Below are 26223 nucleotides of genomic sequence, written 5' to 3'. Positions count from 1 at the left end.
AAATGTTGTGCTGTCTTATTTACTTGAGCCACAAAAACTGCAACACTGTCTGCAACACTACATGGACACTATTTTTGTATTATTAGTTTTGGAATACTGGTTACCAAATATTTCACTTTTTTCATAAATTCTCAGTCAGTTGGCCATTCAATTCTAGTACTTTTCAATACGAAAAGTCAAACTGTTGTAGTTATGATGCCCAAAATCATGTCATCGTGCCAGAGAGCTTAATAGCCATATGGCATACTACTGTTGACACTCATATGGACCTCCAAGAAGAAGAAACAAAAATACACCCACCTTATTTTTTTTAAAAGTATATTTTTAGGCTTTTTTGCCTTTACTTGATAGCACATAGTAGAGATAGACAGGAAGGGGGAGGCAGAGAGAGGGGGAACGACATGCAGGAAAGGTCTGCCCGACACAGGATTTGAACCGGGGACGCCCGCGCCGAGGACTGCAGCCTCCACATGGGGCGGCCGCTCCACCCACTGTGCCACGCACCGCCCCACACCCACCTTTTTAATGCAAACTCTCGAGACAACCTTGAGAACCCATTGGGTTTTTCTGAGCTCTAGTTTGGGGAACCACTATTTTAAATGTGTCAAGGTCAGACTGGCTCTATGCATTGTCTCATCAAATGCCAGACACACTGAAATTCAGCCCTAGACATTGTTAAATGATGGTAATTATTCCCCTGAGGACAGAGCGGGGAAAAAAAAAAACTCTCCCTAGCTGAGATAGTGGACAGTTTCCTTTATCCACCACTCGCCTCTGTAACAAACTGTCCATTAACATTGTACTGTATGCCTTTTTCTATCTCATTAATGTAACTGGAGCATGCAGAAATGCATTCATCCCATTTTCACAACATATGCATCTGTGAAAAAGGACACCCTAACCCAAGCTATGATATTGTAGAAGGCTGCGGAGGGTGGGTTAAAATTGGGTGTTACCTGAGACTTCTTTAACACAACCAAACATGGCTATTTGTGCAGGTCCAGGAAGAAAAACAGACTTTAGATGGGCTTTGATGGTTTCAGATGTACCACTCAAGGTCAAAGCATGCCCAAGCTTCAAGAGACATTTACAATTATGTTTTCAATTTCCAAACATTCTTGGGTATTTCTATTCCTGAACTAGGCCGGCAAGTGCGCTGAGGCTTGTGCACTAAATGTGAACTTGTAGTTTCATATAAAACTATCAGATTTTTACAGAAGCTGCACAAAAGCATTACTTTTTATTTAATCACTTGCGAGGTTGTTCATTGCACACATAGTAAATGTAGCATTTTATTAGGGCTCACATGTGACATTCTCATCTGTGGCTTCCTGTAGGGTTATATAACTCAAACATCCCTGCAGCCAGTGAGACAGAAAATTTTGTCTTCAGTTCACTGAGGCATACAAGCCCCTGACAACCATTACTGTGGCCCCGTGCTTCCTCTACATTGTGAGCATGAATACATTTCAATGACTCCCACATGCTCAATCTTTCATGACAGGGATGTGTGTGAAATCTTAAGCCAGCCTCCCCACCTATAGTGTAGTGCGAGGTGCACAGCTAGCAGTGATATCAGGATACTAAGCTGACTGGCAGAGGAAGAGGCATTTCATTTTTACACGCTGTCACAGCTTTCTTCACTTACATCCTGCAAGATTGTTTGAAAGGAATAACCCAGTCCTCTACGAGGAATTGCGAAGAACAAGCAGCATGGGAGTGAAATGGAAAAATCAAGAGTTGGAGATTTGATTCAGTCCACAGTGATAAATACAGAAGATCCTGTTACTGCCGTTTTTGGGGGTTGTATATCAGACACCAGTATAGAATCAGGGTAAAGAATAGTATCACCTCATAAACATTAATCCATCTCACTATGCAGAATCAATTATAATGCTTCTGCCACATGTATAGTAACAGCACTAAATATGCAAGAAGGAACGGAGGCTAATGATGCTTGCCAATGGGGGCTTGAGTTGATATTATAACAGATTGCACTTCAGTCAGGGTCTAGCCAGTGGGAGAAAGAAGAAGCTTCTTTATTCATGTAGAAAATTATGAGCACAAAGAGGAGAGGTAAACGTCATGGATGGGAGAGAGTTGTTTACACTCTAAGGGAAATTTTACACTTCAAAGGACCGACTGTGTCTCAGTTTTGACAGTGAAAGATAAAGGCTATTTGAAATACATTTTTTTCTCTTAATAGTTTCCAATCCAAGAAGCCATTATTGGTCCTGTAGTATCTCCGGCATATATATTTTTTCCAGAAAGCTTATCAGAGTGCTCTTGTGATGAATTTGCAAATTTAAACAATAGTGTGTCCTCATCTCTGAATGTTTACTTTCCCTTTCAATCCTCCTCACATCCCACAAGCCGCACATACTGTAGTGTATTGTGTGGCACAATTGCAGATGTGTGATTCTTATTAGTGCGAAAGACAAATGTAGTGGGAGGAAAGATTAAGTTCTGTGACTACACTGTAGCTGGCATGACGGATGGTGCAGTGGCTGACAAGAACAAATGAAAAGGGTCTGGATTTATTATCAGATGACACATACATATCATGAATGTTGAATGTTTCAATACATTTTGCACTCGCTGCGTACAGTAGTCCCTCTGATGCAAGAGGCTGTCACCTGTAACTTTGGTCAGCCAACTTTCCCCTTAGCTCACTCATTTCAAATGCAGCACTCAGAATTCACCAAAAATATTAAACAAATAATAAAAAAAATGTTTAGGAGCCCCCGCTGTTACCTGTCACAAAAGATGGATATACGTATCTCAAAGAGATGATGTCTACCAGAAGAGTGCATTCTGTCTTTGAGCGGAGACACAAGGGCTGTAACTTATGTCTCTGCTCACAGACAGAATGCACTCTCCGAATGATTATGATCCAAGTCTGAAAGTACGTATGCTTTGTATGCAAACTGCTTTCTCTCAGAACCTGTGCAGCAGCAGCAGCAGCAAGCTGTTACCTGGATGATTTGTCAAATAAGTTGTCGTTTCCCTTCTTTTGATGTGCAGTGTTTTGTCGTCTTCCTGTGAGAGCCCTTTTCAGGTCTCTTTCAAAAATTTCCGTCTGAGCTAATAAGATGGTTGGAGGCATAAGCTAACATAACCATCCTCTTTGCTGAGATTAAAGCAGTGTTCCTATGATGAAAGTGCATACTTAGATGTTTTGCTAATTGTCATCTATTTCATTCTCAGTGCTGCCAGCTCTCATTGTCAGGATTGTGTCGGTGTGGCACATTTGAATGTCCGGACGCGATAGAGAAAGAGAAAATACACAGTTGCTGGATCTGCAGAAATATTCAAATACTTTAATGTAAAAGTTAAATAACAGTAACATTGTGTGAATTAGTGTATCGTGCTAATTGAGTTATACGATGAAATGCCTCAGGTTGTGTGTGTCGCTGACTCGTGCTTTCATGTTGTAGAGGTGCTCATCTGGTGTTGGTCCCCATCTCTCTGATTAAAAAAAACTTCACGAGGAAGCAATTGCAAAAGCACTCTCCTTCCCCACGGGGATCTGTCAGGTCGTGACCTCTTTCTGTGTTTGACCACTCAAAGCGATTTCCACAGTGCTCTGCGTAAGTGTACACACCAAAACTTAGTCTCTTCCCCTTCAGTGTTTTTTTTTTTTTTTTTCATTTTTCATTTTTTGTCTTAAATCATCTTATGCTTGTGTATTTGACTTTAGCAAAAAAAAAGGAAGAGGGTAATGAGCATGTTGCAGTTTGTTGTTTCCTGAGTGTCTACAGGATCTCATTTTTTATCTGGCACTTTTTTTTGTCCTTGAGCAATTTCAGTATGAGGCAATAAAACATCCAGGTACACATGAGAAAAGTAAAAAGAAGAGAAGAAATTGCCTTGTGCTCATTGGGGCATAGACAGGGAAAAATACAAGCACAAGCACATTGTTGCTGCCCTCTTTATACGAGTAATATGTGTTTACATATACTTCCTCTCATCATTGGGGTTGGTCCTTCCAGCTACAACAAATCACATAAAACTATATACAATGCTGTTGTCCGGGGGCGTCATCTCGGTCACTTGAACTTTAGTTGATTTTGTGACCTTGCCAACACAACTTAATATTTGGTATCAAGTCTCTATTTTTATGTTTTTTTTTATTTATCTGAAAATAATCACATCAGTCAGTTATTTGTCTTTCCTGTGAACAAAACCGGATTTTCTAGAAATTCTTTCATAAATATAAAGATATTTTTACACTGATAAATGATCTAACAGATGAAGGTAACTATGAGATGGAGCACTCTTCCAAACCAAGGAAACGGCATTGTTATATATCAAACAGCGTGTTCTCAGAAAACCTGTCACTAATGCCCCATGTGTTTCATTATCATCGCATCTAATCAATGAAAAGTGCATGAAATTAGATTGTAATTAGATCACTTTCTTGTGTGGCACCTAAACCTCTGATATCTCTCAAGCACCCTCTAATGTTCACCTGCTTTCAGGTTTAATTTCACACTCAAACTGGAGTCTTACATTTTCCTGTGAGATCTATTATTATCATTCTTGTTACAGTTTGTCTTAATTCTGTGTTTGTTGTGAGAGTGTGTTTTGAGCTCGTTTGTTCTCAGGTCCCTCTTGAAGGAAAAAAAAAGATCTTAATCTCAATGACATTGCCTGATTTAATACAGGTTACATTAACAAAATGACAGTGATGTGAGAACATGGGGAGTGGGCTGTTAAATGTGACTGGGAAAAGAAGAGTGAGCATACTGACGTGTGCATCCCACAGAGATTCAGAGCACTCACACTTGTCTGTTGTCAGGCAATTATATTATGCTTGCAGAAAGAGCTGGAGTGGAGTTCAGCAAAGCAAGGGGGAAGAAGGAGGGAAATAAGAAACAACATACAATGCAGTGTATTTCAAAGTGACTCCAGTATGAGGTGATCACCAGAAGGACCCAGCCGCAGCCTTGAGGGTTTTGCTGAAGAGCAAACACCCCACAACAGAGGAAAACTGCAAAACACCAGAGCGGTCAGAGCTCTGCCAAGGCCATTAGTCCTTTAGAAGATTTTAGAAGTTTTTAATCTGCATGTTGATCTGCAGTGATGGTCGTACCGTCAGGCCGTCATCTTTTCCACAATATCTAAGTCGAGTCAGCATATGGGTTTGCTTAAAGTCGATTTCTGATCGTTACGATTGATAATCGGGACAGCCCTAATCTATATACAATCTATCTAGATTGGACAACAGTACAATGTGTGTGGCTTTTACAGTCATTTGTGTCAGTATTTACTATTATAAAGACTGGTTGAAGTTCAAAGGAGTGTGGAAAAAGAATAATTAAAATGGAGACAATCTGCAAAGGCTAAATTATGTGAGGCCAGTATTGGAAAATGCATCTTGCATAAGGAAAGTCAGGGTGGAACTACTGTAAGCATTACAAATAAATACTGTAGCGATTGGAACAGTCCAACTTTCTCTCCTGATACTAATCGACTTTTCCACAGACCAAAACAACCTGCTAAAACAGTGAGGCTCCTTCAGCAATGTTTGTTTGGACATGAATGTCCCAAACTGAGTGAGTAGAGTTGTGATAGATTTACACCATTGGTTTGCCGGATGCCATGTACAAAGTGTTGGACTGTTCCTACTGGCTGTTTGTCTTTACTGATTCCATGTTGCTGCAGATTGGTTGTTGTTTACAAGCTTGTCAGATCTATCTAGCTTGGCTTGCAATTGCTGATGACTCGTCTCCCTCCCACCCTCACTTCTGCTTTCTCTTGCTCAGTGTGTCTTATGTTTAGATATTCCTCTGCCTCCTTTGGTGAGGGTACAGTACATGTAATTGGTAAGAGATGATAATGTCACAATAATGTGAAATGGAAGTTCATCTCCTTTTTCTGCTGTTCCACAATAGCCACAACACTAAGGCAGCAATGTGACTGCCTGTAACATCTAGTCCCCATGATAGATTTATACCTAGTGTTGATTTACTTATCAACGACAAATGTGATATTAATAAGATGAAAGATCAGCCATTGTATCTTATCTAGACAAAATACACAGATTTCTGGCCCATTACTGGCTTTATACTATACTGTATTGAGAAATAGAAGGGGAACGAGGAGCCCACCATTCGTATGAATGCGATTGAAATGAGACACAAAGGAGAAAAAACGTCCTTGTGTGAAGGCGTTTGTTTGAGAATAGACTAAATTAAAATTTAAAAAAGTTCAATAAAATCAGTTCAACATAAACATACTGTATACGTTGCACACAGTAAACCAAGAGTACATGCATTATGTACAACACAACACAGAGTGGTTTCCATGAGTTGTCTTTAGGTTGGAGGACTTGTTGTTCAGGAGACAACAGGAAATTGAAAGAAAGACTAAATTGAAGCTTTCCATTATTATTGAAGTCTTTCTTCCTGTCTGTACTGAGTTGTTCATATGCTTATGTTAACAAATTAGTGGAGTGGAGTCTGTTCAGCCTGCTGTCACCACTCCATGCTAAGTTGTCAGAGCTACTTTAACTGTACGTCCAGCAGCTACCTTTGGGGAGGTTGTTGTAGACAACTGCTTGTTAAAAAGCAGTAATTTAGCAGAGGAGGGCACAGAAACTGTGAACAGGTTTCAAGCTCAGAGAGACACTTATTATAGTGAGCTAAGGTCTAAAATACAACCAGGACAAGGATTTCTAAAAATACTTCAGCACATATCCTTACAAATACTTCTTGTCATTTGAGATATATGTCCAGGACTTGTAATTGTCTCATGCACAGTTTTTATTTTTATTTAAGTCAGTCAATAATACCTTTAGTAATGAAAGTCAGGCATAAAAAATATCTGATCATCAAACTGTTGACATATTTGTTTGGTTTGTTTCCATTCTGGAATACAATCAAACGTTTTTGGTGCATGAGAAAAAACAAGAACTCAGGGGTTCCTTGTTAATGAACATAAGATGTCTAACCTTTCTGTTTTGTATCCATCAGGACTGACATGTATGTACTTTGAACTGAGAGTTGCCCAGCAGGACATTAACTTACTTAAACTGCAGGTGTATCAGTAGAGCTGGGGACACACTATGATTTTCACCGCCGTTGCCGATTTAGAAAAGACTTGGAGTACACACTAGCCGGCTGGCTTCAGCAGATTTTTATGACGACTGGGGATGACACACTTAAAGACTTTGCCAGATGAGGGAGCACAGGCTACACGATTTGTCAAACCAACTGAAGCCACCTGAACGCACCAAACTCTCGCGAGAGTGACAGTTTAAGAGTGCAGTGTGTAGTGATTTCCACAGATGCGGTTACTTGAGTTAACTTGTGACCTACAGTGTATTTGACTCGCTTTATTAGTGGAAGTGTTCCCCCCCCACTGAACGCTGTTGCTAGGCAACCACATAAACACATTTTACTAAGTGTAAACAAACATGGACGGCATACGGCACACTGCTGCTGCTGTTGTTTGCACAGCTATCTGCTGTGAGAAATCCATTTAAAAGAAAAAAACGGGTAATGATCAAGTTGTAGAGGAGAAATGGGAAAATGGTGTAGTGTGTCCTCAGCTTAAAGGGATAGTTCAACATTTTGGCAAATTGGCCCATTGTCATAATCGCTATAGTCATAGCAGTAGGTTCGTTACCTTTATTTGTCGGTGTAAGCTATTTTTAGAACGGCGGAGCGGCAGGCTGCTCAGAGCTACATTACGGAGGCTAAAGGAATTTCTTGGTTTCCCTCATCAAACTCATCAATTACACAATCCAACAACTCCAAAATGCTGTCGTGGACAAGTTGTGAGCTGTACAATCACCACGCTATGAGATAATAACGGAACGTTACAAATCTGAGCCGTTTTCGAGGTAAATACAGGGTAAATACAGAGTCTGCTTGCAGAAGAACTGTCACTGAACGCAACGCGCATCAGCGGTTTTGCACGAATTTACCTCTAAAACAGCTCTGTCTGGTAACGTTATCTCATAGTGTGGTGATTGTACAGCTCACAACAGTGTTTTGGAGTTGTTGGATTGTGTATTTGATGAGTTTGATGAGGGAAACCAAGAAATCCCATGAGCCTCGGTAGCGTAGCTCTGAGCAGCCTGCTGGTCCGCTCCGCCGTTCTAAAAATAGCTTACACCGACAATTAAAGGTAACGAACCTACTGCTATGACTATAGCGATTATGGCAATCGGCCAATTTGCCAAAATGTTGAATTATCCCTTTAAGTCATCTTGACCATCATCATTTGAGTTATTGAGTCACGCACATGGGATGTATTTCCAACATGTGTCCCTTTGATTGTGTCTACAATTACCAGAATAGTATAGGATATTTACTGTATAAGGATGTAATAGCCATTCAATATGGATGCATATTTCAATTACTATGGAGATTCTTCATCTTTATGTAATGACCCACATCCCAACACCTGCCTCTACAGCTCCAGGGTTCATGGGAATCTCCTCACCTAACTGCACATCACTGTAATTTATGGAGAGAAGTCCACTACAGGGACAGCAGGGTATCTTCTTATTTTTAACACTCTTCTTCCTCTCTTCTTAACCTCTCCTTCTCAATAGTAATCCCATCCTCTTCCTCTCTTTGCCTTTTTTCTTCTTTCTCGACACTCTACACCAGTGTTGTAATGTAACAGTAAAGTAAAAATACTTACATACTGTGAAATTTTCACATATCTGCACTTTACTTAGTTATTTATTTTTCTGATAGCTTTTATCTTTACTTTTGTCATACTGTATCAACCGCCAAGCGCGAAGAAGAAGAAGCCCTGCTTACCTGGGCATATTGCTGTCGTGGAAGCACCTGCTGCAGGCTCCCTTTGCTGCTAACGTTACCACTCCGAAAACATTTAATAACTCCCGTCAGATCGGACTACGCCGGGCTTCTTCTTTTCATTTCTTTTTTTCTTTTTGCTGCAGTACAGCCATGAATTAATGCTTGTGAGTCTGGCTGCATCGGCTTCAACACCAGCCTGCGGATCCAGGTGAGAACTCTGGCAGGAATGAAGCTTAGAAACTGCTCAAATGGGGGATCGAGGGCTTTGAGAGGTTTTGTTCATTCACAAGAATTTGCAGAAAATACAGTAGAAATACCCGGATTCTAATTGATACTGCCTTTTATTTGCTCAAACCTGGTGCCAGACCCAGTCCAGTACAGGAGACTGGAGTCTGTCAGACTCTGCTTTTATTTGAGAATTTGTGGTATTCATGATGGTCTGGGAGACGCTGCGGCACTTATACTGTAGGGTGGATTAGAAGGCTTGTGGTTCCGGTGTTAATGTAGGATCAGAAACCGGCATCTGTCTGACCGAATGGGGAGACAACACGTATTCGGCCCCCGCCCCCGGGGACAAAAAAATGAATGATGAATGATGTAGAGGTGTTTTAGCCAAAATAAAAATATGTAAATCAATTAACATACAGGTGCATCTCAAAATAGAATATGATGGAGGTCAGCAGTCTTCTCCATTATTGTGTAGCTACTGAACCAGACAAAGAGACCTCCAAAGGCTCAGGAGAACTTTGCTGGTGTTTTGAGTTAATTATCTGATTAGAGTGTGACACTATTTGGTTACAGTAGTGAACTTTTTCACAGGATTCTGTTTGTTTTTGAGATATTGAATTTTGGGTTTTCCATTAAATGTAAGATATAATCACTAAAATTTCAAGACATAAAGATGAGAAATATGTATAGCTGTATCCCAATTCAGTGTTATTGTAATGAATCTATATAGGCTGAGTCTGTGTTGACATCTGTGCGTCTCAACATCCTGCTTCTGGAGCTGAAAGTTCCATCGTCTCCATGGTGCATAAAAGCTTATGGGGCATAAGAAATTTGACCCAGTGGCCACTTTTTTGGCAAGTGTATGTAATCATTTATGGGGTTGCGTTGGCCATTTTAAGGCATTTCAACAGGTTAAAGCGACTGGGTGAGGTATAATCTGTCAAATAGAATCTTTCTGAATGAAACCCAGTCATTTTTTTAGGCAGGAAAAAAACCTTATGTTACAAGAAAGGAGATTTTTGGCAAATGCACATTTCATGGGTTGTATTTATGTTTAAAAGAGGGCGGCAGTGGCTCAGGTGGTAGAGCGGGTCGTCCAATGATCAGAGGGTTGGCGGTTCGAATCCCGCTCTGTCCCGGTTGCTGCCGTAGTGTCCTTGGGCAAGACACCTTACCCACCTTGCTCCTGATGGGTGGTGGTTCGCGCCTTGCATGGCAGCTTCCGCCATCAGTGTGTGAGTGTGTGTGAATGGGTGAATGTGATGTACTGTAAAGCGCTTTGGGTATCGTTTCAGGTATAGTAAAAGCGCTATATAAATACAAGACCATTTACCATTTACCATATTTAAACTGGTAACAAAGGACTGGATTGATTATAATAGACAGAACAGGTAAAATAATTCCGTCATGAAGATATTTGAAAAAGATATCCTCGTATTAAAGGAGAAGTAAGTGGAATGTTTGTGTTAATATAAGTCTTAAATAGTTATATCTTCTGACAGCACTCACTTATATAGAGTGTTTGGTCTGAACCGCGGGTCTGTCAGTCACTCTGCTCTGCTGTAAGCCGAGGAGAAAACTTGCAGCCAAGGGATGTGCGTGAATGTGGTGACGTAGGGACGAGGACCAATAGATCCATGACGAGGGCGGGGGCTGCTAACTCCATCGGCTGACAAGAAGTTAGCCAAAACGACCAGATCGCTTACTCCTGCTTTAACACACATCCAAAAAAGTAACTTTGTCAGTGACCTGAGCAGAACACTGTATTTAATCTGGATGATGCTGATTTGGTTGATGCATGGTAATGATGCTGGTACTGATCCAGCCAAACCACGTTAAACAATAAAACACAGTCACCTTTGCAGAATAATCATTTCTATTTAGTGGGAGCTGCTGTGATTCCTACCTCAAAGTACAATCTGAGGGTTCAGACGCTTTGTTCATTAATGCCACTGTACTGGTGTTAAGAGAGATGGGGAATGTATTTATTTCACTTTTGGGATTCTTTCACATCAGCATACAGTAAATAGATTTTTAGGACGGAGGTGTTCACTTTAATATCCTGGGCCATTTGTCACTGTGAAAGCAAGAGCTGCTCATCAGCATTTTTTTAAATTATATAAGCCTCCAGGAGAATACTCAGTATACAAAACTGTGAAGCCTGAAAAATGCTCTGTGATACTTTGATTCTGTGATCATTTTCAGCACTTCTTTGCCAAGCATCAGTTTGACCCAGGAGCATTTCAAAGGTAACAGTTGAAAAACACTTATTTCTCTGGACACTCCATCCAGCCGGTGAACTGCTTTTGCTAACCCTCACTGAAAATGAACCTTGGTCCAACACGTTTTGTTCTAAAAATTCTCTGATTGCCTGGCTCTCCTAGATTCACATCTAGAAATTACACTTTCATAGTGCATTTGACTATTTCCAGAGAAAGTACAGAGTATGTTTTTCAAGAAGAGGGAACAGGACCTTTATGTTTTCAAGTGTTTGTAATACTGTGAAACAATGTTGTGAACGTCCCCATAAATAGAATCCAAGTGTGATGAACACAATCGTGTGTAGTATACAGTAGGTATTGCTTTAGTAGAGCAAGCTGCAATTATGAGAAGACAACTACCTTCCAATCTGCAGTTCCAGTCAGCTCCCACAGTGCTTACATGTCTGTAGAGGAACAAGTTAAACATTTGAATTGACAATGTGAACCAGTGAAGCTGCTCATATAAATTTAATGTGCACTCCTCAAATCTTAGCATGCAGCTGACATTACTGAATTTCATCCAAATGTGGTTATTCTGCGGAGAGATAATTTGGATCTGCCTTCTCATCCTGTTGCCTCTGTTGATGTTTTGCACTTCAGCACAAATGATTTAAAATCTCAGCTATGTGGGGCTCTTGAGCTCAATACATGTGATACTTTTATGGTAGATTTAATTATTGAAAGAAAACATTGAAAAGTATATGGAGAGCATTTGTAATGAAAAACAACTTTAGTGGCTTCACAACATAAACACCCAATTTTTAAATCTCTTCTTTTGCCTTTTGTGCAGCACAGCAAGGTGGACGGTTTTACAAGGTTGAGTGTTCTTTTCTATTACATCCACTGTGCATTGTTTATCCCCAGGACGCCACTTGTGGTCTGAACAGCACTGACCCATGATACCAGAACCTGTCATCAGGACATTTCTTTATGAATCTTTCACTTGGAATGAAAAGATATTTCAGTGTCACACCGTGCAGTTTGTTTGAAAGGCAAGTAGAAAAGTGTAGATGCTGTCTGAAAGAATAGTTATTATAAAACTTTCGAAATACCATGTATTATAAGGTCTGCTAGCCACAGGGAAACGCATTTCCTCTGACAGACCCTTTATATACCGTAGCTTGCTATTTTCAGCCTGTAAGGACATATATTTTTGTAGTTTTTACTACTGGTATTTTTCAGATTGACCTTTGTGCAATGATCCAAGGGTATTTTACTCTCAAGTTATTTGGATCATCAATTCTTTGTCTTCATAGATACACAGCCACTACAATTGAACAAGAATGTTCATGCCAGTAAGCTGCAAGTTTGTTTTAGTTTTCTGACAGAATTGCTTTTTATCTGTTCAGGCTGCACAATATCACTTCAGATTTGATACAGGGCTGGCTGTGGCGAGGACTACAGGTTCTGCATATGTGGCGCCTGCTCTACCAACTGAGCTAAATGATGCCCCGTCTTTATATTCTGCATTGTGATTGTGCTCCAAATTATAAAATATATACCTGTGGTCAGGTCACTATTACTGTTCCGACCACTGTCTGGTATTCATAAATGATAAGACCCAGTGGAGAGGCAAGGCAGGTGTTTACATCATGGTCTCTGAAATTCCCAGTTTGACTGCAGTGGAATAGGCTGAGGGTCAGTGTTTTTGCTTGTGTCATTCATATTGCCAGTTTTACATTGAGTGAACATGGACTAATGTAGGATGGGGTGGAAGCACGTGACTGAACACGACGTAGTATTTTACGAGGTAGGAGTCGAGAAAGTACTGACAAAGGAAACGGAAATAACCAAAATTAAGTCATGAGATGTTTTAATGTGTTTTTTTCAGTTAATTGCTCAGAGCTTCTTTCTTTGCAAGGCTTAAAACATCTTTAGCGCTTTCGCACCAGCGCTTTCGCACCATCTTTAGCGCTTTCGCACCAGAGCTGTTTGGTCTGCTTGAAATGGACCAAGAGTTTGTTTCCTTGGATAGCCTGCTTCTTTTGTGTGGGTGTAAAAGCTCTGGTCCGGACCAAACAAGTAAACCCTGGTGTGGTTAGCATGCAGCTTGCCTTGAACAGCTTGCTGAGCCATGTGCATCTGATAAATAAAAAAAAGAACAAATACAATCCCCCAAACGGATATATAACGAGCGCTCCTTTCAACCGCGTGACGACGTTCAGAAAGCTTGGTGCGCTTCAGAAATGGCAGTGTGAAAGCAGAACCGAGTTAGTGATACATGCAACAGTCTTAAAACTTTCAACCCACCAACTGAAGTCCTTTTCAGTGTTGAAAATGACCTAATTCAAATAAAAATTCAATTTGATCAAAAACACACTGACTGATCAGGTTAAATTGTATTTATTGTAATTTAAAATCAGGGAGAAATGATTAAATCTGGTTGGATGGAGTTGAAATGTAATTTTATGTCATAATCACAGGGGTGTGTGTCCATGGTATGTTGCAGCATTGTTGCAGCTGTGCTACCCTGCAAATACATAGACACATGGCTGATTGAGCATGATACACAACAGTGTACATGTTGAAAGCAGAAGAGATGTTTCTCCTTTCTGCAAATAACTCCTTTATTTACTTTATTACCTCTGAACACAGTGTGCCTTCCTTTCAGCCTTGGTTAAGACAACATCACACAAAGACCCAAAATTGAATTGTAAATGCCTGTGGCACATTAATTGGAAAACAGCACAATCAAATGTAACATGATTTATGCTGCTCCGCATTTTGCACTGTGAGAAATCATGGAAATAATGTTTTGTATCAAAAATATGATAATCATTTTATTAATTCCAGCAATATTTTTCAAATGTTAAACTACTGTAGAAGGAACAAAAGCAGCAGAGATTATGGATATGGTGCAAAACTTTCAGTCTTGATACTTTAACTTTTTTTTTTTCAATGATTAACAATAAAAGCATCTAAATGGAAGGATAAATCATGTCTGCTTCCTTGTGAACAGGAGATGGAATAATTCTAATTACTCCGGAACCAGTTAAACAATTTAATTCACTAACAATTTCATGACTCAAAAGTTTGTAGCATAATATCATCTTAAATGTGATTAGTTTGCAAGTGTGAGTTGTAGACATAACATGGAGCTTTTGGGAAAATAAAAATAAATTGATATGGAGCTCAGACCTGGGGCCTGTAATATGAAGCAGCATTTGGGCTTAGCGAGGTAACTTCAGTGTTAAAAGGGGTTTTGGTACAACGACGGTGGTTAACCTCTTACAGAGAAACCGTATGTGGTCAGTGACATGCTGGAGTTGTGCGCTCAGTGTCCCATTGAACAGTTTACGTTGCATTGTGCTATGCATCTGCATCGGCATTTATGTATTCAGTTGGTGATGCTGAATCCGCAAGTAAGAATACCGCGTGTAATGCCATCCATAATGAGTTGCATGCTTTCACAGAACCAACTTACTGCTTTGAATGATGTTTTATATTTGTTTTTTTTACCTGGAGCTGAAAGAATAGACTAGAATTGTATTATGCATCACAAAAATTACATCTGGCCAACGGGCCAATTTGTGTCATTTCGTTGTATATGTACTCATTTTTGGTATAATGATGATAATAAGGAACCTTGAACCTGTAATACACACATTTGATTACTGTCAGAGCCATGCCATAATGATGGAGCAGTAATTTTCTAAGCCTATGAACTTCGACATTTACACAGTCATTTCCTCTCTTCCAGCACTACTTTCTGCACTTTTATTTGCTGCAGCGACTGTGTTGCTTTTTTGCCTGGATTTTATCTTTCAGCCCATATCGCTGGAGAATTGTTGTCTGCTCCTCATTAGTAAAATGCTGTTGATAATACTGCCAGACATGTCCATGCTTGTGATTGGTCAGATGCTGCAAACACCACCCCTTATACAGTATGTGCACAGGCTAGTACCTAGACTGTGAAAGCCTGGATTGATTTACCGAGTTGATAACAACCGTTGTGTGACCCTTTAGCGTGAATGTAATTGTTAGGTCAAGTGAAGTCAAGTAATACCCACATAAAGCTGCACTCTATAGTAGATCTGCTTTATACACATGACATACAAGCCTTTATCATAAATTAAAGTTGCAACGGAGATTCTCATTCAGACCCTGCAGATTTTACCCACTTGAATTTTTGATGTGTGGTTTGAACTCTACACATGCACGCACGCGCAAACACGCACACACACACAGGAAAAACAAATCAAAGCTAAAAAAAAAACTGAAATCCCAAACTGTTGCCTGGAGCGATTACTCCAGACTCTAATGTAATGCCAACTCCTCTGCCTCTTGCGTCCATTTGGTATCTTCTGGTATAAAGTGATCACAGACCAGGCAGGCTGGTAAACATGAGCATGTTGTGTGCAGTTTACTGAAAGGATTTGTGGATATTCAAGTTCAATTTATTCAAGAATACATTTCCCGTTGACATTCTGTGGCAACAGGAAATGTCCAGTGCTGCTTTACGTCAAAATATTTAAATTGTCCCCTTAAGGAAAGATTGCTGTACTATGTGGGCTGTACTTAAAGAAGCTACTAAACAAATGTGCATAATAATAGTATATTGAAAACTTATTTTATCATTTTACTAGACTATTGGAAACTTTACTCTGAAAGATATAGACAGAGTGAATAAATTCTGTGTGGAAACACGAGGACGAAAAACATATACAGGGTTTTCTTAAACATTAGTTTAAGTTTTAATAAGTTTATTTGTATCAGGGACAATGTACAAATTAACATTAGTCTCGAAATGAGAAGAGATGCCTTGTACCGGATTTAGCTTACTAGCTACTTTCCATCCATAGTCCCTGGGCAGGTGAATAAGAACAATAACACCAAAGTGTTTTGACCACTGCCCAAGCCGAATTAATTGGCAATTAAAAAAATGAAACAAAACAAAACAAACATTCCTCGTCCTTGAAGCAGCAGCTCTATATTGTGCATGACCACAACAATTTAAATTAAAAATTGTTCATACCCATGCCAGCTGTCCTCCAGAAGCTCCTTCTTTTCAGAGGTCAGTATTCTTTAGGTCCATATAGACATTTGAAGTATCATCTCTGGCCTCAAACATGTTTTGCTGTTGAATGACCGTTTGTCGTTTGACCAACATGTGTCAGTTAATTCACAAAAACAAATGTAATGAGTCATTGTTGGCTGGTGACTTCGTAAGTTAGTTAGCTCCTCTGACCAGTTGTTGCTGGTTCATAAAACGTGCAGTTTGTTTGTTGTCCAGTCAACACACACACAAAATCGTGTATAATCGTGATTTCAAAATTGAACAAAATAATTGTTATTTTTCCCATAACCATGCAGCCCTATGCATCATTTTTAGTGGGAACAAATACACACTGCAAAGACCATTGGGCCTGTGGGTATAGTAGGTGGCAGTATCCATATTTCACATTCATTTGTTTGTATTCAGGTATCTAGTTTGCATAAACAAAACAAATCAATCAAAGAAACACAAAACGAACAAAGACTGATGAGACATGAGACTTAGTGTAGCAAAGAAAGAAAAAATTGAAAAAGCTACCCAGGCTGCAGACAATTACATGTCATAAAAATCTAAGTAGCTCCTCACATCAGCATATTTACCTTAACAGTTAAACTGATTACATATTCAGCTGTGTTTTGTATTTAATTATTAGATACTTGTAGTTTTCAACTTGTCAGCAGTAGATTTTGCTCAGAATTAAGTAAAACAACATCACATTTTCACCCATGAGCGACTCTCTTGAGGTTGTAAAAGGCTCAACAATACCTTGAATCGCAGAGCAAACTTCCCTGGCGAGTAATTGCAACACTTTATCTGATCAGATGGATGCAGAATGTTTTCTGTTGGTTCTGCCTCATCACACTCATCTTGCTCATTGTTGCAGAGGCAGAGTCGAGACAGAACCAGATTAGAGTGTCCTCTGATGAATTCAGTGGAGATACCACTTCACCGGTACTGCTTTACACAGAATTACAAATATTTCGAGGCAGCTTGTGACAGGGCAACAGTGTGGCAAGCGGTGTGCACCCAAGTGAGACAAAATACAGCGAGATAGTAAATCACTGGCTATGGCTCCTGGGCTGAGTGCACTGGTGGCAGTCGCACTGTTGAGCTGCATCAGGGATGAGGCACCGTATTGGCAGTGAGCTGAGGATGTGTTTGAAGTGATGAATAGTGGAACACAAACACACAACATATCTGGGCACATCCTGTCTCGCTTAGTATACGGCCAGGGTTTGCTTTGCTGGATAAAACAAATTCATCTTCTCGGCCCAGAAGTAAAAACCTTCTGTCTTCTTTGCGTCAGGTGTTTCTGCTCAAATGCAAACATTGGGCCTCATTCACCAATATCTTCTTAAGAACCTTCTTAGATTCTTTCTTAAGTTGTTCTTAAGAAGTTCCTTAAGAAAACCCTACGTCAGATTCATCAACGCGTTCGTAAGCCTCAGAATTGTTCGCAGCTGTGTTCCTACTTGATGAATGCCATCTCCTCGTAAGTTGAGGGCGTGTGCCAGGTGAGTCTAATTAACATAGGATTAGCATAGGTAACGGCCCCATCAATGCCCGTAAAAGGGCATGAGACTGCAGGGCCGTGTGCACACAGAACCCACAGGCACTGAGCAGAGAAGGTGAAGTGAGAAAGAAAGTTGAAATGCTCAAATGAAAATCTGTGAGGGAGCACCAGACTCCAAACGTAAAAAGAACTTAGTGAAGTGGCGCTACTGCGGCAGGAATTAAACAAAGAAACAAACAAAAGGCTTATATTTAGTTTATATTTTATATTTATATTTAGTAGCGTCAGCAGTGGATGCAGCTCTTCGGTTGTTATCAGAGAGACCACACTCTCACGTGTGCCATCATAAATATCATCATATTATCACATATGAAAAAAAAACAGTTGTATGTAGTGTGAACACTTACAGTAAGTGCACTGTTGCAGCCCGCAATTAGGAAAAAAAAATCATATTGGCAGCTGTGTGCCCCCCGCCCCCCAAAGAAAAGGGTGGAAAAAAATGATATGAATTAAGTGTCTATAATGTTTTTTAAGAGACTGAAATGATTCGTCAATTATTATTATTATTAATATATATGATTATTAAAAACATCATAAAAGATAAGAAAATAATTCTTATTCAAATCATATAATATCATACAACTGCAGAACAAAAGAAAACACTAAAATCGGTTATTTTTGCAGAAGTCTCAGCACTTAAAAGTGCGTAAGTATACTCCTGACTGTTCGTAGATTTTGTTCTTAGTTAAGAACAAATTCTGGATAAGAAAACATTCATGAATGCCACAATCTTCGTAAAAACTTCGTAAGTAGGACTTAAGAACAAATTTGTTCTTAAGAACGGTTCGTGAATGAGGCCCATTGTGTCTGTACCCTTTTCAGAACTTAAACTCTCATGTGCTGTAAATCCTTTATGGAAATTCAGTTGTGTGGATGTGACACGTGGGATGTTTCTTGACTGATGGTTTTGTGTTATGGAATAGTTCTCCCTTTGCTTAAATGTAAAACAATCAAACCCAGGCGAACCCCAAGGTCATCAGTGTGTCACTGTATCAATAAAGTAAGCTTATAAACAGAGCTTATTGTGTAATGTTAACTTTATGATGTTCAGTCGTCCCCGTCCTGGCTGATTACATGGTGACCATGTCATTTTGAAGCATGTCAGTGCAAAATGTTGTTATGGAATAGTGAAGCAATAGCTGGCGTGCCTGAGGTTAGTTGAGCCATCAACTGAGTGCTGTACTGGCCTTCAAGGGGGCTTGATCAAATTCTTCCTTGCAGTTTTTCATCAAAAGCTTGCTACTATTTTGCTGCTGGCTTGATGAGCTCTGTTGTTGTCCTGCATTGCAGTGGGACTCTTGAAAAGGTAACACAGCCAAGAAGGGAAGGGACAGCAGTTATTGTAACAGCCAATGGGAAGATCTGCCCGACACAGTCCATAACGAGAGACCAAAACTTTCCTCAAGCTGTAATTTCTGACACCAAACCTAAAAAGAAAAACCGACCTCAAGATTTGTTTTGAGGTTTTTAGTCAGAGTGTTTTAGTCTCTCGGCTGCAGTTCAGGACCAGATGAAAAAAAAAAAAGCCCACATCTAATCAATACGTAAGAGTCGGAGTTTGTGCTCCTTGCTCTGACTGTGTGCCTCTTTGAAGAAATATGAGGAAATGTAAAAGAGTACATTTTGCAGACCTTGTCACAAGGGATTAAAGAGTACTGGAACACGATACACAAATATGACAAACTTGTGATAACAGTGACAGAATGGAATTGGAAATGTTGTACTCAGTTTAGAAAATTCCTTTTATTATCGCACCATAACCCACTCTCCTGTCAGTGTGATATTCTTAGTTCTTGGCTGTACTCAGGAATATTAGAGAAAACCTAATTCCTTCATAGTGAACTAATTTATGTGTCTTGGTATCCAAGTGCTGCAACTGTCTTCACCTCATTACCACAATATATGTACAGTAAGTAAGTAAAATACCAGAAAAAGAAAAATACCAACCCAGTTATGTACTCGATTGATGAAGTTTCATAAAACAGTATGGGATAATTTCCATTAAAAAACAAAACAAAAAAAACAAGAACTCTGGATTCTGCTCACTTTTAAGGGATGATGAATTGCGTGCTTGGTTGTTACTTTAACAGCCATATGGCTGTCTCTCAGGAATTAATTAATTTCACATATATCTTTGGAAATGTGAGGTTACTCAAATTTACATGAATTGATATCAATGGAGCAGATACTGTTCTCATTGCACCATGGTAAAAAATGAATGCCCTGTGTGTGTAAACACATTTGGGTGTGTATGTGAAAGAGAGAGGATGCAGTGCATCTCTCAAATAATGGATCTATGATGGATGTAAGTCTTATCTTGGCCAATCAGAATTACATTTTAGGGATATAATGCGCAGTACAGTTAGTGAGTGCAGATAATAAATGGAGTTTCACTCTGTATTGTTTCCTGATTGAAAAAAAAAAAAAAAAAAAAAGCTGAACACACCCCACATGGGGCATACGTGACGGATGTACACTATCTTATGACTCTGCAGTCTGCTCTCTTGACTGCTTCTCAAACAATGCCATTATCCCAGATCAGCATGTGCGACATGGGGAGATAAGAACTGGTAAATTATACATTGGTTATATACGGCAAGAGGCAGACGGTAAATTTTCCCCAGCACCCACATTAAATCAGCTTCTCTCCAAAGAGAGGTGTCTCCTTTGGTTTAAACTCATGTATATATCTTTCGAGCATGGTGCCTCATCTCCCTTTTAAAACGCCTCTCACTTGTCCTCTATGGAGGTTTCTGATGTCCTGCAGCACTTATTACTAAACAGTGGATTGCATGGATAGACTCCTTTGGAGATCCACGTTCTAATTATGTAAATGGATGAGACTTGATTTTAAGATTGAATGCTGATAGTGAACTTTCCATTTTTTGGTAAAACTTCATTCAGCTCGGCTGGAAGGTCAGCCTTTTATTTTTTTTCTCTCACTCAAAGTCCGGCCTTGAGGTATTGCCGACAAAGTATAATCACTATTCCGCATTAATATGCTGATCAAATCCAGCGTTCCAGGCATAGATGTGGCTTTTCATCCTTGCCATCCTGCCCTCACATTTCCCATCAAATATGCAGCATCAAATATGCACGAACATCGTCATTGTAGTTTTTGGTGTACGCTACCTGCTACAGGGTTACATCCTGACATCACACGCAGGATCACGCATCTCACTGCCCATTTAAGCATGAAGGGACGGCTCTGGTGGTTCCACCTGGCTGCAGCCATCATCTACAATCTGTTTGGGCAGGGGTGTTATGCATTCTAAATGCATTTTGCAGAAGCAAATGACCTCCCTCTGAAGAATGCTTAACACACAGTGCCTCATTCATTTTTCCTCACAAAAACACGAGGATTCCAAATAACACCCTTCTATTTCCAACAAAGTGTATAATCTGAATCTGAATACCTCTCTGCAGTGGGACAACCACCAGTCATGCTTATCTAGCTGTAGTTTACCAGATCACTGTCAATGGAATTTACTCTTTTTTTCCCAGCAGAAGTCAGTCCAATGATAACATGTTCCTATAGGGGTTTTGTCTAGGGATGGCAGAGATAGAAATCTACTGATACCAGTACTATTATCAGTTCTTGATATTGGTCAGATTATTTATTGGTTCCCCTGAAGTTGACTGAGTTGTATTTCACTCTCACTTTTAGGAGGAAGTAAGTCGCAGAATAGCCCTGACAGAACTCACTGCCAAGTGAGAGATGCAGCTTGCTGTTATTTTCTGACCTCAGACCTGGAGAGGACAGAACAGGTTTACCTGATTGCTGTTCCCAGAATTCACAATTAGTGGTTCAGACTCAACTCCAGAAATCTCCAGTTTTTGATTCGCACCACTACATTTTTCTGAAGACTAAGCATGCATTCCTAGGCATTACATGAACAGCTATATCTTTGTGGAAGGCCTGTAGTGATGCTGATGCAGTCAGAACAAGCACGTCATACCTTGCAGCATCACTGTCATAGGCGTAATCACAGTAAGGAATGTCCTCTCCGCTAACGCTACGAGAATTGTGTGAAGAAAAGTTTTCCAACCATGCCAAAATGGTTTTACATATGATCTCTTCTCAACACAAAGAGCAGTTACAGTTCATCTGCTTGTATTTCTGAAAAACATATTTTATTTTATTTTATTGCGAGGAGAAATAATATAATGAAATGAAATCCTTATTGATAATTGGAGATGAGTAAAATATTTGGTGGGCAAAATAAAGAGAACCTTCACAGAGGCTCATTTTCACAATTCAAATATTCAGTCAAAACATGATCTTAAAGTCAAATAATGTTGAACAGTAAACCCTGCAGTGTTCCAAGATTTGTACTTCACAAACTCACAGTACACACAAATCTCTGAACAGTGATAACTGTCATCCTGAAGGTCAAGATTGTCAATAGTCTTCAGAATTTCAGATAGCTAAGGTATGAAGAGATGGAGATAGAATAAGAAAAAAATGATTAAAGTGGAATCTGGCATTTTCTGGATGAATGCACTTTGGCACTCGGAGACTGATTGTGAGTGACACTCTATGACCAGTCTCAGCCTGTCGGAGCATCTGTGCTGTCAGAGACCGAGGAGGGAGGTGGGGGGTACGGTTGTGTTATCATGTGGCTGTTATTCGCGAGCGGAATAACTTACAGCTAGAAGATTATATTAGACAACAGTATACAGAAAGAATAAAGTAATGTTGGCATTTTTTCCTTTTCCAGCAGAAGTCTGTCAGGTGATTTAACACACCCCTGGCAGCCATATTTGGATTTCTTAGTTCTCAGCTTCAGTGGTTTGTAACAGCTGATTGTGTTTTCTCAGATGAGACTGAAAGCAACAACTTTGTTGTCTCACTTGGATTTATCAGACATGCAAAATGTATTAAATTTGATTGATTTTATAATGATGTTGGCTTGTTTGTTTGCAAACCCCAGCATGGTCTGCTAACAACAGTGTTTTGGTCTCAACACATCTGATTTTCACACCAGATAATTAGGGCTGCCAACGCTCCAGGACTGAGCAGAGATTTTGCCTCAGTGTCCTGGGAAAGAAATAAAACATTTCCTGAGATGTTCTTCTGACTTCTTTAAAAAATAGTAAGCAGCTTGTTTGTGTGTCATTGGGAAAAGGACACATTTGTTGTTTGATACTTGGCGATGAGATGGGTCATGTTGAATCGACGGTCATGTACTCTGTAGAACAAAGACAGGCAAAGGCCAAGAAAACAGAATGACACAAAGTTAACCTGGTTGGTCGGTGAAATCATAGAAATAACCATGTTTAAGTGCCACTGTTCTCAGCCTTTGTCATGTCTGCACTTACAAGCCCTGTAATCCACTGCTAAGAATGGAAACAGAAAGGTCACAGGTTGAAGAGAGGGAGACAATTTTCTAACATGAATCTTGAAAAACAATAGAAAGTATTGCTTTGGCTGTCAGTGAAAGGGACACATTTCTTGGTTGATATTTGGCAGTGAAAACTGCTCTGACTGATTGTGCTGATGAATAGTGTAAATGACTACCTTTACTCCATTGTTGTCTAAATTTATGTGCGACAAGGAGAAAGGGAAGCACTAAGGGCTAATGGAGATACACAGACTGCACAAAGACAAGGAAAAATCAAAATCATCATAGCATTTTAGCTATGATGTTGGTTGCTAAATGGACTACTGCCCTGTTTAAAGGACGATTCCTGGCAAATTCAACCTGTTCTTCTTTTTAATTGCTCCTGTTATGCAGTGGTTGTCCCCGCATCGCCACAGCAGCGAGTGGATGGATCTTAGGCTGTGTAGTAGTGGTGTGCATCTTCACTGGCCTCACGATTCGATTCAATTACAATGCATCATATCCTTAATTTTCTATGTTGCCACACAGGACATGTCTGTATGATTGTATCATCATACGTCAGCTGTGTAAAAATCAAGGATGTGGGACATTGAATGCTATGAGTGACAGGCACACAGCCAACCATCTAATAGCTGTGTAGTCCGGTCGCATGTGTGTTTATTGACAACAGGAGAGGAGATTTTAAACTAAAAAGGACACGTTAGCCCGTCGGTATGGTAACGGCAGACTCCGCCCGTACTCGAGGTGGACTCAATACGACCCAAAGCGGATGTCCGACTCTGAAGCAGCAGCGGCATTAATGAAGTAGCGGCCGCTTACCGTCACAGAAACACTTGATGAAATCTCCGATTAAATACGCTGGGCCACGAGCGGCATCTCACTTGGTAGAGCACGTCTGCTGCAGTGACCCTGGGTGTGATTCATCCTCCCGTTAGTCCCTGCTGCATGTCATTCCCCTCTCTCACGCTCTTTCCCCTCCCCCCGTCCTTCTCCAGCTGTCCTTTCAAAATAAATGCATAAAAAGCCCGGAAAAAACGGACTCTGGATGGCAGTGAGAAATTTAGCGGTGAAGGCCGCCAATTGTCTGAATTTAAAAATCGATTATGTGACATAACTGCATCGATTCAGAATCGTCCAATAAAGAATCTCGATGCATCTTTGAAACAATTATTTTCGGCACCCCTGTTTAGGCTATTTCCATCCCACAAAACCGCATTTTTTTTCCACAGACAATGTCAGATGGCTATTCAAACATACACTGAGGGGTTTGTTTACTTCAAGAAAGCTGACATGTTTGTAAATGGAGCTGTAATACGGAGTCTCACGTGATCTCACAAAGTCTCAGGGCTTGAAGACCTCCGGCACGGTGCCTGAAATCCAGCATAGGGATATTTTGGTGAAGTTTTTTTTTTTTTTTAGTCATGTTGCCGCAGCAGCATGCCGAGCTTGTTTTCGTGTACCGCGCTCCAGAAAACTAGTAAATTGCAGCAGCGGGAAAAAAGTATTACAGGGGTGCAAACTCGTCACCTTTAGGTGAAATTCGCCGTTTTGAATCCCAAATGGGTAATTTCTGTGATTTGTGTAAATCTTCAATAAAAATGTTTTTGGTTGGGGGGGCTTCAGTGAGACAGTGAGACAATGAACCTGGACTGTCTGCATCTTTTTTTGCTTGATTAAAGCGTGTGTCCATGGGGGCCGTTCAGATGTAGCGTCTTTTGTGCGCGCATTCGGTGCGACAAGCTTGTTTTTTTGTGCACGCCCGACCTGCTTCTCCCTCCGGTGTCTGGTCTCGGGCTATGTCTCTCCTGTTTCACACGGAACTTTCTTCATTAATATAAACTTCAACCTCAAAGCTCTCTGTCTTCGGACTGTCCTGACCTGTCCCTGAACATCATACAGGGACAACATGGAGCTGCTTGTGTGACAGGTTAGTGAGTTTTATTAATGTTTACATCAGGCTGAGTTCAACAAATCACCTATGCTCCTGTGATTTAAGTAGTCAAATAATAAAATATGATTAATATCGTAATTAATTATAGTGTGTGGCAGGAAAGACCAATTCACCAAATATTGTGTTGCACGCAAAAAACAAGTTACTGCTTGTGTCTGTTGGTTTAAAAAAGTCGAAATATCTCCATATGACCCATTCTGCATCACAATAGAAGTCAACTTATAGTCCAAGAAAAAATGTTTGGCGTTTTTACTGTTCTCACTCACCCACTGACCGTGTGCTGTTTAGTTGTCTTTGTGACTCCATTCATGAATGTTTTATTAAAGCTCAAGAAAGACAGGCAACGTGTGAAAACTTTCTTTTTAATTCTTTACTGAACAAAGAGAACTCATTTTTGCCACCACAACATGGAGCTCTGCTGTGGAAAGATGTCTCCTCTGAGATGTAGAGAAGAGAAACACACATTTTCTTTTCACACATTAGCCGATCACACTGGTCACTTAAAAAAAAAAAAAATCGGCAAATTTACTGGTCGCACATGCGCGAGAAGATGAAAAATGTACTTGCACTGTCTCAAATTTTAGTTGCAAAATGCGACCATTTAGTCGCAGTCTGGAGCCCTGTGCTATGACTATAGGGATTATGGCAATGGGTCAATTTGCCAAAATGTTGAACCATCCCTTTAACGGCTCACTATGTTTACAGGTCGTCTGAAGCTCCCGTTTGTTTTATCAGCAAAGGAATATCAGAGTCACAACGTTTTTGTAAGAGTAAGTCTGGATATTGTTTTTTTACTGAAAACATATTGGCAATCATCAACCTGACTCTTGCACAAGACTTTACATGACAGCTCCATTTGCTAACATGTCGGCTTTCTTGAAGTAAACAAACCCCTCGGTGTATGTTTGAATAGCCATCTGACGTTGTCTGTGAAAAGAAAATTGCAGTTTTGTGGGATGTAAACGGCCTAAACAGCTGAAGATCCATCTGCTCACATTATACGCTGCTGCGACGATGCGGGGACAGACAGAACTACTGCGTAACAGGAGACATTAAAAAGAAAATATTCAGATTCCTGAAGTATTAGGA

Source organism: Trachurus japonicus, chromosome 13 (assembly GCF_045865225.1).
Source record: "Trachurus japonicus isolate A0001 chromosome 13, Traja_1.0".
NCBI lineage: Eukaryota > Metazoa > Chordata > Actinopteri > Carangiformes > Carangidae > Trachurus > Trachurus japonicus.
Note: the sequence above shows the minus strand (reverse complement) of the source record.